General features: G+C 44.8%; 1 protein-coding gene across 1 annotated transcript in view; it reads right to left on the bottom strand.

The window, feature by feature from the left end:
- The window catches only part of CWF19L2 (CWF19 like cell cycle control factor 2), a 1,214,198-nt gene that overhangs the window by 1,040,023 nt on the left and 161,269 nt on the right, over window positions 1-12,906 (bottom strand). The gene's annotated exons all lie outside the window — the stretch shown is intronic.

Genomic DNA, 12,906 nt, shown 5'->3' with positions numbered 1-12,906 from the left:
GGAGTTTCACTTACATCTGAATAGGCCCGGTCTCTTGTGCACAATGCGGTCTCCATCCCCTGCCAAGAAGCTGCACCAGAGACAACAGTACTGGTTTGGACTGAACTGAGAGACTCTGTGCCACAAGAGAACAAAGGAAAATGTGGTATAAATATTGGGGTCCAGAACTTTGGAACACTTCTGCACTCAAGAGGAACCTCTCACAAGGAGAAGAGCTGGAGAAGTTGGAAGGAGGAGTACTGCTGTGTGGATGCTATGCTTGGTTGGCCTACAAAGGCTACTTCTGCCAAGGAGAGGACAAAGACTGAGCTGTGCGGTGTATCCTGCTTGAAGACGATCTCCAAGGGTTTGGTGTAGAGCTTGCCTACTGTTCTGAAGTCTCAGGGACACAAAGACTTTGTTTCCTCTGTCCTCCTGTACTTGGAACTGCTATTTCAGCTGCCACAGAGGGAAAAAGCAACACTGATGCCGGCGACCAATGCTGAGACCTGCAACGAGGCCGTGGGCACCGCTCGTGAAGTGCACGACACACCGCCCTGTCTTACACCACAGCCCAGACGCCGTACTGTAATGACTCAGACGCAGCCATTGATGCTCACGCTCTTGATGCTCACGAGGCACTACCCGACGTCACCAATGCTGTTGCCTCATCGCAGAGCACTGATGTGGGTGACCTCCTGAATCCATCGTTGTAAAGAACTGATGCCTCGCAGCCATCGCGTCGTCACCTCCCCGGCAACAGTAAGGTACCAGCGCCTCAACGTCCCAGCAACAGTAAGGAACCGACAACTCATCTCCCTGGCATCACAGTAGAGAACAGACGCCTCACCTCCCCTGTGGTCATAAGGAACCAACGCCTCCCCTCTCCTGTGGTCGTAAGGAACAGACTGCACCAACGACACATCACCTCCCTGACGGCATGCACTGTCTTTGTTTTCATCGTTTGCCAAGGAACTGTTATTGCAACTCCGTGCCCGGTCGGCGTCGTACTTTGGGATTTTCATGTCAGAACATCAAAATAGCGCCTGGGGAGCTATTTGTTGCTAAAAACTTTGTCTTTGTGAATAACATTTTTTTTGCTATCTTGATATATGTATAGTGGGTTTTGGTGTGGTGCCCATTTGTAGTGTTTTTACAGTGTTACTGTATGTGTGCACAAATGCTTTACACGTTGCCTCTGAGATAAGCCCGACTACTCGTGTCAAGCTACCAAGGGGGTGAACAGGGGTTGTCTAAGGGAGTAACTCCCTTACCCTGACTAGAAGCAAGGGTCCCTACTTGGAGAAAGTTATAAACAATTGCCAACTAGAGACCCCCATTTCTAACAGTATTGTTTTTAATTGTACTAATTGTTCATTTGTGAATATATTTTTGAAGCCCTGAAGAAGTTGTGAGTGGAAGAAACACATTGGCTTTGGCTACAATTGGATTTATTTTTTTTTTTAAAGAGAAGATTGAAAAATAAAGGATGGATTGTGATTTACATTTTGGACTATTACGTATCTTTTCCACAGAAGGATAATATTGGACTTCCTTACCATGTTGGCCTGATTCAGATTATTACTACATGAATTTTCGATTGATTCAAGTGCTGAATAATATTGTAGCATCTGTATTGAAGTATGTTTATGAAAAGGAAAAGTTTATTCAACATATTCCTACACCACTGTTGTGCCAACAAGTATTGCATTAGCTAACATAAAACCATGGTTAGATACAAATCTGCCTGCCAAGTTCATCCATATTGCATTGCCTTTGGACAATGGGTGTGATGCCTAGAGGCGAAGCTTGAGCATTATGTGTTTAAATGTGTGGCAAACAGATCTATGACTGGGTGGCCCCACATTTGAAAAAACAGATGAAGAACTTGTGGATGAAGTTCCCGTTCGTGGATTTGTTGTTTCCGATGACGGAGCAGATCCGCAATCTGATTGTGCTCCCCTGGAAGATGTTCTGCTAGAGGTATGTTTTTTGAGGAATCTCCCATCTCCCCCTGTTTATGTATATAGTACATTGCTGTCATATTGTCCGTACGGACGAGGACACGCTTTGTGTACAAGATGTATTTGGAATGATTTTATTACGAGAAAAATTGCCCATAATTTGAGGTGATTGATGTTGAGCAGTTTCTGTTGATGGGTCCACATACCCTGAATGGTATGGTTTAAGAGATGAGCTCCCCATCCGGTGAGCGATGCGTCCGTTGTTAGCACTATCTGCGGAACCGGGTCTAGGAAGGGCCGCCCTTTGGAAAGGTTTTGTGTGTTCCACCACTGCAGAGAGCGATGTGTGCGGCTGTCTACCAACACCAGATCTGTAAACTGACCATGAGCCTGGTTCCACTGATGTGCTAAACATTCTTGTAATGGACGCATTTGGAGTCTTGCATAAGGTACGATTAAAATGCAAGAGGCCACCATCCCTATTAGTTGCATAAACACTTGAGCTGGTAGTGAGTGTTGAGGTTGAAATTTTGTTATGAGAGCTTGCATGCTGGTTATCCTGGCTGGGTTGGGGTGTGCAAGGGCTTTTGAAGTATCTATTGCGTCGCCTAGATACTGTTGGGTGTGGGATTGTTGAAGATGGGACTTAGTGAGGTTTATTATGAATCCTAAATTATGCAGCAGCTGTATTGTTTTGTGTGTGGTGCACACAATCGCTGCATGACTTTGCTTTTATGAGCCAGTCATAGAGGTAAGGAAACACATGCATGTGTTGTCTTCGCAAGTGAACTGCTACTACTGCAAGACATTTTATGAAGACTCTGGGTGCATTAGTCACTCCGAATGGGAGCACTCTGAACTGGTAGTGCTGACCGTCCACTATAAACCGTAGATATTTCCTGTGAGCAGGGTGAACAGGAATGTGAAAGTAGGCATCCTTGAGATCTAGAGTGGCAAGGAAATTGCCTTGTTGGAGCAATGGGAGGACATGTTGGAGAGTGAATATGTGAAAGTGGTCGGATGGTATGTACAGGTTTAACATTCTGAGGTCTAATATTAGCATGAGAGTACAGTCCTTTTTTGGGATGAGGAAGTAAAGTGAGTAAACCCCTGTGCCTTGATGGTGTATGGGAACCAGTTGTAATGCGTGCTTTTGCAAGAGAGAGAGAATCTCTTGTTTTAGAAGCGTGAGATGTTCTGTGGACATCAGACGTTGTTTAGGTGGTATGTGTGGAGGAGTAAAGGGGAGTTCCAGGCAGTAACCATACTGGATAATTTGTGTCACCCACTTGTCTGTGGTGATGGAATTCCAGACAGGTAGGAACTGTGATAGTCTTCCCCCCGACCGGAGTGGAATGGTCTAGAGGGAGTGGAGGGAAGTCACTGTTTTGTGCTAGGGAAGGTGAGGGTGTTATGCTGTGTCCACTGGCCAACAAAGCTTGGGCGTTGGCAATGCGCCAAAGATTTGCCACCTGTGACGCAACCCGTTTACCAGATGCGTCCAATAATTTAGATTCTTTATCCAGATGTGGGGCATCGCCTGTTTGGGAATTTGCCAGTTTATGAACATTTGATACAACCAGAGAATTTAGAGGGAGCTGTCCCTTGATATAAGCTGGATCATTTGCAGCTGGTTTATATTTTTGATCAACTCTGGGGTTGAGAATTCTAGCCCTGACAGGGTCTTTAAACACATCAGGGGCATGTTTATTCATACCTTTTACCATCGGTAAGGTAATTGTTGACTTTTGTGAATGTGTAAAAGTCTCTACTAAAAAATCTTCCTCCTAAGGGTCTGAGTGTAATTCTACCCCATGATATTTGGCTGCTCTATTTCTGAGTTGCGTAAAACCTATGTTGCCGTCTGGGATATTATTATAATCGCCCCAAGGGTCAGGTGGTGGGATACTGTGGATATCACCATTCCCTTGTGGGTCTACATCCCCATCCTCACCTCCAACACCAACGTCATCTTCTTCATCTTGTGGTGCAGGTGAAGAAGGAAGCAGTGGAGAGTGTACTGGAGATGCTGGAATAATTGGAAGATTTGGAGGGGGAGAGGAGGGCCTTAAAGGTGAAGTTGCTATGTCTTTCTTCTTTAAGGGTATCTCAGGTGCCTCTGAGGTGTCCAATTTCCACTTTTTAGGTGGTATTGTAGTGACATGACCGGTAATAGGGTCAATATGTAGAGTTTTTTTTGGGATCCGAGGGATCTGGTTAAAACAGTTCCTTTGAGCTATTGTCCTTCTTTGGCATCAACGACTTCGGTTCCGAGTGGTGCTTTGGTTTAGGCTCTGTAGCTTTAGGAGGGGTCTTGGTCTCCTTATGCTTTGGTGGAGTCAGAATTTTTTTTCAGCTCCGAAGATATATGGAGTTTTTTTCGGTTCTGCAGGCTTGTCCTCAGTGTGTTTCGGTGCCGAAGCTCTCGGCGTCAAAGCAGTCTTCGGTGTCGATAGAGCAGGGTGTGGCACTGTCTGTGGTTTCGGCTTTTGTTTCGGTGCCGGAGATGGTTTCTCGGTACCGCTATGTGGCTGGCTTGATCCAAAGCCGCCTGAAGGCTTGTCTCTGGACTTCGGAGCAGAGCCCGAGGAATCTGAAGTATTATCGCAGTGTCGACCCGAGCCCGAAAGGCGTCACCGGAGCCTTATCATTTGTTTGGGGCAGGGGTCTGGATCTGGGTACTCATGATCCGTTGACCGGGAGTAATCGTCTGATCCTCGGCATCTGACTCGTCGGCCTCAGAGCCGCGGATGTCTTCATCCTCCGGTTCTTGTTGTTCTGGAACATAAGGGCCAGCATCAAAGATGTCGTCCGGCGCCGAGGTAGTTGATCGAGACATTATGTGACATCGAGCCCGACAATCACGGATGGTCTTCTTTGATCTGAAGGTAACACATGTCTTGCAGTCTTTGTCCTCGTGTTCTGGAGATAGGCAAAGGTTACAGACCTCGTGGAGATCAGTGTGTGGGAATTTAGCACCACACAGGGGACATTTTTTTAAATGGAGCTCTTTCCATTGACTGCAGAGCCTGATGGCGCAGATAGGCCCAACGGCCCGTGTCGACGACCAGAATCGAAGGTCTTGATGAATTTTTGGATGCGCGTCGTAGGGAACAAGATCGAAACGATACCGTTGAGCAGTGAGGGATTGCATGTCGAAGGGGGTTCCAGTACGACACCGACCCGGAGCGCAGCAATTTACATCCAAACACGATGGCGGAAAAAACCAATCTGATGATGGAGTCGATGCCCATGCGCACTATCGTCCTAGGGAGGAGTCACCTACCTCGTGACTACAAAGAACGTCTTCCAAATCAAAAGACATTCGAGCCCAACACCAGATGGCGATCTATGCACAATTATATATTCTGCAGCTCATATGCCTCGAACAGATGTGTTTTCCTGAAACACAGGAGGTTTGCTTGAGTCCTTAATGTTTAAGACAGAGTTCCATAGAACAGTTGCAGCACAAGCAAAGGATTAGACACAAGCAATGGATGTTTTGAACTCAGGAGTTTCCAGATTTAGGCGGGGGGGGGCTTTTCTCCAGTCCCTGTTGACTACTATCGATGGTCAGAGATTTGGTCAGATAAGGAGATAGCAGAAGGCATTTCATGTAAAGCAGCATACTTTAAATGAAATCCTAGCCTTGGGTGGCAGCCAGTGAAGCCCCAGAACCCTGACCGAGAAAAGTGCTCACATTTTCTCCTGCAGAAATGAAGTATGGAAAACAACGCTGATCATGTTGAGCAAAATATCCTAGTTAATATGGTTCTGTTGCCATCCAGAGAGGCATAATAAATCTGTGAGCAGCAGTTTTCCGTTGGTCAGGGGTAAGGGAGATATTGATGATCTTAGTAGAAAGGAGAAAAACAGTGGCAGTTTTGTCAATATTGACGATATGGAGTCATATGGGTAAAATGGTGTCAAAGTTGCTACCTTAAAGTATGTCTCACTACAAATAAAAAAACAATTTCTTTTATTAAGTGTATTTTTAAATAAAAGCTTGTAAAGTACACTTTCTGTAAGCTAAAATTTCTGAAGTTAGTTTAATTAGAACGGCAGCCCCAATTTTTTTAAGCACAAAAAAATTTGCAAATATCTTCTAGACACTTTGTAAGAATTGCATTTTGCGGGCATACGTTCAGAGTCTTTTTCATTTAAACACTCAAGATTTTATGGAAAAAGATTATCTGGCCTAATTTAGAATATCAGTACTGTTTTGCAGTGGATCCTGATGTCCATATGGATGTTTAGAGAGCAAAGCTTGATAGAACAATGGGGGGAGCAGGCTATGACTATAGAACTTGCAAAGAGATCTGTACTTTAGCTTCTTCCATTGGCATTCTGTTATGTGGAGGGGATCCACTGGTGAGCACATTCTGGAAAGATCAGAATCACCCTGTCTTTGGAGGGTGTCAATTGCATAACAGAGATTAGTAGGAAAGCAGAGAGAAATCTGTCTAACTAATCGACAAAAAGAGTATTTATTTGGCTAATGTCAAATGGAATCTGGAGGCAAAGGTTGAGCATTATGCGGAGAGGCAAACGAGTCTACATGTAGAAAGCTCAAATGTTGTGTAGCACTTCATTATTTAGTACCCACCTGTGGTTTTCTTTGACCTGTTGAGAGCATCTGCTTTTTCACTGTCTACAGCTGGAAGATGAACCACAATGAGCTGAAGTTCTCTGGCTATCAGCCACCTTGAGGTGGCTTGTGCTTCAAAGGACAAACCTTAGGATTGTGTGCCTCCCAGTTTGCTCATGTAATATATCACTGGTGTGTGTCAGTATGAATCAGCAATTCATTTATGGCGAATACTGAAAAAGAAGACAGTCAAACACAGATGTACTGCTGAGCGACTGTGCCTTGTTTTTGCAGATAATCCTTTTGAGCTTGTGCAAGCATAGGATACCTTGATATTCGCTTGGTTTCCATCCCAGCAGGCAAAGAATGAGCTGTGCAGAATCAGACCTTTCACAAACAATGCAATTCCACATGTCTGTAAAAACTGTGAGCATTCAGGTAAGGCAACAAGTCGTTTGTCACAATATATACACTAAGAGCCATTTCACAAAGGTAAATTTTAACTTGAATCTTTGCTTACAAATAATTTCACCTTACTTACACCTGCCAAGAACTCACAAAAGGTATCCTGGCAGACGTGCGCCCATTTATGAGTATGGAGATCCCCACCACAAGAGCAAATGTAAGTATAACTCAAGAGGTAGGAAGGTGGATGTTCCAAGCGATGGTTAGCCTTGTACGTTTGTGAATGCTTGCTCACAAGCGCTACTGTTTGTCACAAACTCCCCTCTTTCCCCTTTCCACACTGGAAAAGGGGCTGGTGTTTACTTTTAGACAAGGGCTGGTGTAAATCCATTTCCAGGGACTCTACATTTGCACATAAATATGAATCTGTGAATGCATATGTACTTCTTTCTTTGTGAAACAGGTTCATCTTCTCCAGCAGCGTTACTGGCACATTATCATACATCACTAATTAGCCCTGCCTATTCGCACTTAACAAGGACACCTGTCATCCTAAGACTAATATACATGTAAACAATTGGCAATTGAACACACTTTCTTGACTTAGTCTTAGATGCGTTATAGAGTTGTTCTTACAAGTTGCTTCACCCTAAAATACATCCAGCCTATTTGATTGCTTGTTAAAAATGTAAACCTCTAATAGGCTTCACTGCCAATCAGTCGCAATGAATTGATGGTCTCTCAAATCCTATTTAAAAAGGTTTCGTTTTTCTGAGTGATGTGTCATTTTCAACCCTGTTCTTTGTCCTATGATTGTCAGCATAGCTCTCACTAGACCTTATCTTATAACCACATTTTTAGGAAGCACTAGTGACAGATTGTTCTTGACTCGCCCACATGTTGATCATTCTCTCTAAAAGATTTAGATTGGGCAGAAGTCATGTTTGCCTTTTTACAATGTAGTTCAACGGTCTCATGCACAAGGACACAGCGCTGTTGGTTATTGCTGCGGAGGATAAGAATCTAACAATAGAGCTAGGTCCTTTCGATACAGGTTTACAGACAATGACAGAACTTGAACCCAGGGAAAGATAGCGCTGAAGCTGCATTTAGAACACTTGAGTAGATTCACCCATCGCTGCTAGTCTAAACCTCTCAACTGCTGATTACTGCCTAATAGCGGAGACGAGCACTGTGCCACAGAGCTAACCCATAGCAAATTTCAAGAAGAGGAAAATACACACGCTACACCAACAGTGTGGCGACGCTAGCATAGCAATGTAGCAGTCGTATGCCTCATATTGTTATGAAATGTGGACTGCTCCACTATGCTAGTTTTAGGTTTCTCCTCCTCTACCTGGCCAAAGTGCTAGAAAAGCTTATAAACAACTGACTGGCCACCCATCTCCTGGAACCCTCTCAATCTGAAGTCAAACTCAACCACAGCCGAGACTGCCCTCATCGATGTCACCAATGGCATTCGCCATATCATGGACAAGAGGGATACAGCGGCATTCATCCTACCTGATCACTCAGCCATCTTCAACAGTATCTCCCATCCCATCCTCTCTCAATGCCTACACCAGACTGGGAGCCGCAGACCAGTAATCAGATGGATTAAATCCTTTCTCTCAGGACACACCTAAACAGTCAGCGTTGTCCCTCAAGGTTCATTGCCCAGCCCTGCTCTATTCAATATCTACATGACCACTTTCACCATTATCATCCACACTCACAGACTCAGTCTCATCTTATGCCGACAACACCCGCCTCATCCTCTCTCTCTCTAGTGGAAGACACCTTAACCACTTAGGTGAAATTTACGAGCTGCATGTCCGAAGTTGCGAACTGGATGAAAGAAAACTGCCTAAAACTTAACACCGACAAGACAGAAGTAGTTCCTATTCGGAACCAGCACCCGTCTCTGATCCTGTGCCTGGTTGTTCTCGGAAATAGGATCAATGCCAAGTATGTCCAGCTTGGCTAGGAGTCTAGGGATTGTAATCGACAATCAAATCTTGATGTCTAACGGGATCATCACTGTTGCCTCCACCTGCTTCCACACTCTCAAGAGTTTGTGGGCACATTTGTAGATGACGAGCCAGTGGCAGTCCTTGAAGTGTTTGGATGTGCGAGAATGGAGTGGGAGTTTGGCAGTGAGTCTGGCTTCTAATAACTACATTCCAAGTGAAATCATTTTAAATTCGATTGCACATTGAAAAGCATTTAGCTGCCACTTTCAAAGGTTATAATTGATAATGAATATTCTAGCAAGAGAGGTTGAGCAGGGAGCCATTAGCTTCCACCACATTGACTGGCAAGTGTCACAAGGAAACAGTAAAATACTACACATTTTAACATAGGTGCTAGGGGTGAACCTGGCATATATGGCCAATTTACAGTGTACTGGTTATTAATCATTCACACCTCAGAGTGACAACTTAGTGACCCAATTTAGTTTCAAGCCAGTCATTAGTTAGTGTCAGTTACTTTATGGAAGGCTGGAAGTGGGAAAGAGTTACAAGTTAGGTGTGGATAGTGACCACAAATCTACTCTTCCGTTTCTCCTCTGCCAAGTCTTAGTTTCCAGTGAGATCACCAAACAACTTTGTAAAGCATCGTTTAAAGTTATCTATTTAACCAACAGTACCAGCTTAAAAAAAAAGAACATTTTCTTTGTGGCTAATTATCCTAACAATACAACATACAGATATGTAATGCCAACCCTTGTAGATAATGGGTAATTAAAGTTATTTTAAACTTGTTGTTACATTGCTGCAAAAGAACCTTTGCGGCAAAAGAACCTTAGATTTCACAAGGAGGTACATGTTAACAAGCATTTGAAAATGCAATAGGTCTCGCCTTTGATTAAGTTAAAGCCATTTGCTTTGCTAATGGTATTTTATAGCAAAGCAAATGGCTTTCACTTAATGAAAGGCGAGACCTATTGCATTTTTAATGTTGGTTGATGCTTGCATCTCCACTTTGCACCCCAACACAGTGCACACACCATACTGCTTTTACAGGTGAAACCTGCTCTTTACTCCGGAGAGATAAGAGGCACCTTGTTTGTGTTACTCTTTGGAATTATCGCGCGTTATTCCTAGAGTCAAAGCAAGTATAATGCATCTGAGGTCAAAAGTCATTCCAAATTCAGCAAGAGGGTCTGGAAGCAAGATTTCGTAGTCAGCCATGAAGCTCTGTTTTCATTCCACAGCTGGGTGCAATAGCTCGGTGAGCTCAGCAGATCGCGAAACTTTCAGGTAGGACTGAAGCCGGATATTTCTGACTCCGCATTTTATCCATCAGAGGCTCCAGCCGACGCATCATTTGTAAATAAATGTATTGCGCATTTATAAACCGCGTCTGCAAGGTAGGTCATTTTCACTGTGTAGTCAAATGTTACCACCCCACAGTTACGCACCAAGAGGCGCTCAACTGTCCCTATTGCAACAACTCCAGAGCAAGCATAGCTCCAAGTGCACACAAACATCAAACAAAACGTACCTCGAATATGCAAGATTCAAATAAAAGGTAAAAGGCTCGGCATACGACTGTTGTGATTTGCACAAAATGTTGAATAGAAGGTCGAAATTTGATCTGAACAGGTACCCAGCACTTAAGGCATTTTTATTCTCCGTGATCTTTTGCAAACCACACATCTCCTTTTCAAGCACTTTATCGAGGGATTTCTCCACAAGACAACCTTCGGCCAGACGATTTTAGAGTGCAAAATTGTATTGCTGAACATTTTGCTTTTTTAGCTTCAGTGACTCTAGGCTTCCCCGGCTTCATGCATTGCCACTGCAGACTCTTCAGAGGAGCCGATTCTGCCGCCCTTTGTCTTATGCCATGATAATGAGGCGACGAGATGCGCTACTCTGTGGAGAGGTGGCCGGCGTGGGAGGGGGGAGCGAGTGCGATAACTGAACTACCAACAACCTAAAGGACGGACATCGCTAACTAGTCTAGCTGCTTCTTCCTGCGGGAAGCCGTACAGTAACCCTGTCAAACAGGAAGCCTTCTCAGCACTGTCATGAAAACACACACTCCACATTCGGCGCGCAGTACACAGGTTTCTGCAGACCCTGCCTCCTCCATTGCAGTCTACATACAACCCGGGATCTAATTCAATTCACCCTGTAGCACACAGAGACAGCCTCTCCAAATTAAAATAATGAAACCTGCGATGTTAAAATGAAAGCGGGCTTGTAGTTCTCCAAGTTAAAATAATGAAACCCGCGATTTTAAAATAAAAGCGGGCTTGAAGTTCTCCAAATTAAAATAACGATACCCGCGATGTTAAAATGAAAGCTCAATACTATAAATTCAGTTTATTCTGGACTGAAATTCAGACAAAAGGCCTTCCAGTGAAAGAATTTCATACCTATAGCTTTTGTGTGAACTTTGTGTTGCAGTGCTTTCCAAAGAGACTTCAAGGGGCTTTGTGGTGTGTAAATAGCCTTGGAATTACATATTTTCTCCTACTGAGTATTGCAGTAGGTAGCCTGTCTTTGCTGGTAAATATGTTGTACTCGGTCCCCATCATGGTCGCGCTGATTTTAACAAGGTGATGCTCACAGATTAAAACATGGTATTAAGGGGGACTTTGTAAAATATATATTGGCAGTAGCCTGTGCGAACAAGGGCTATGCTGAAAGCCTTGTAGAATACATGAGCTAAAAGAGGGGGTGGGGGATATTAACATTTTAATGCAACGGTCGTTCCTATCAATTTTCAGTTTAGAAAGTGGAATGAAATTGTTCTTTCGTGAATGAATCACACCTCTAGGCCTTGTAACACAGCCGCAAATACTTTCCATTGTATTAATCCGGCTCTCGTTGCACGACGCACGCTTAGTGGTGAACATAAGAGTGTGTGTCAAAGAACGAGTGCACTAGCCATACAGCCGCAATAAAGGAAATGCAGTGCACACCTGAAAGTGGTGCCTCTAGCTTGCCCAGACTCGTTTCTGCGACCTGCATGTTTAAGCCACTGTTTATTTTTGCATCTCGCTTGAAAGCGCGATGCAAAAATAAACATGTAGCCTGCTTTCCTTCTGTCGTGACAATTTCTTATCTTTATGGGACTATGTGTTTAAACACATGGCCCCATAAAGATAAGAAATCCTTTGCGACTTGAACGGAAAGCAGGCGAGGCCGTCCAAGTGGGACGGTAGAAAAAGAGAAAAGTCTACGTCAGACAAAACTCTTTCCCAATGGCTGGCGACCGTTTAGCATAAACGGTGACGCCGGCCAATGGGAAAGAGGGGCGGGGCTTCAAACCCGATACTCAAAGCTCCTCAAAAACATAAAATCACGCCAGCGAGACTGCGCATGTGCGTAGCCCACGCAGGCGAGACCTAAACAGGAAAAGACAGTAATGATTAAACTTTTTCTTAAGTAATACTCCTGCCTGCAAGAATGAAAGGTTCCAAAGGCAACAGTTTCTCCTTTATGGCACAGAATCCCCAAGAATCGGACAAGACGGAGGTCCTCATCCTGGGCTCCTCTCCCTCCGCCTGGGACGACTCCTGGTGGCCTCCCGCCCTGGGCACCGCACCCAAACCGACAGACCATGCACGCAACCTGGGCTTCATCCTGGACTCCTCCCTCTCCATGACCAGGCAAGTCAACAACGTCTCCTCGGCATGCTTCAACATCCTACGCATGCTACGGAAGATCTTCTGGTGGATCCCCACCGAGACCAGGAAGACCGTCACCCAGGCCCTCGTCACCAGCCGACTGGACTACGGCAACGCCCTCTACGCCGGGACCACCGCCAAGCTCCAGAAGAGACTCCAGCGGATCCAGAACGCCTCAGCCAGACTCATCCTCGACATCCCACGAACCAGCCACATCTCCGGACATCTGCGAGACCTTCACTGGCTCCCCGTCAACAAAAGAATCACCTTCCGCCTCCTCACCCACGCACACAAAGCCCTACACGACCAAGGCCCGAGCTACCTCA

Source organism: Lissotriton vulgaris, chromosome 8, assembly GCF_964263255.1.
Source record: "Lissotriton vulgaris chromosome 8, aLisVul1.2, whole genome shotgun sequence".
NCBI classification, from domain to species: domain Eukaryota; kingdom Metazoa; phylum Chordata; class Amphibia; order Caudata; family Salamandridae; genus Lissotriton; species Lissotriton vulgaris.
This window is presented reverse-complemented; position numbering and strand designations above follow the sequence as displayed.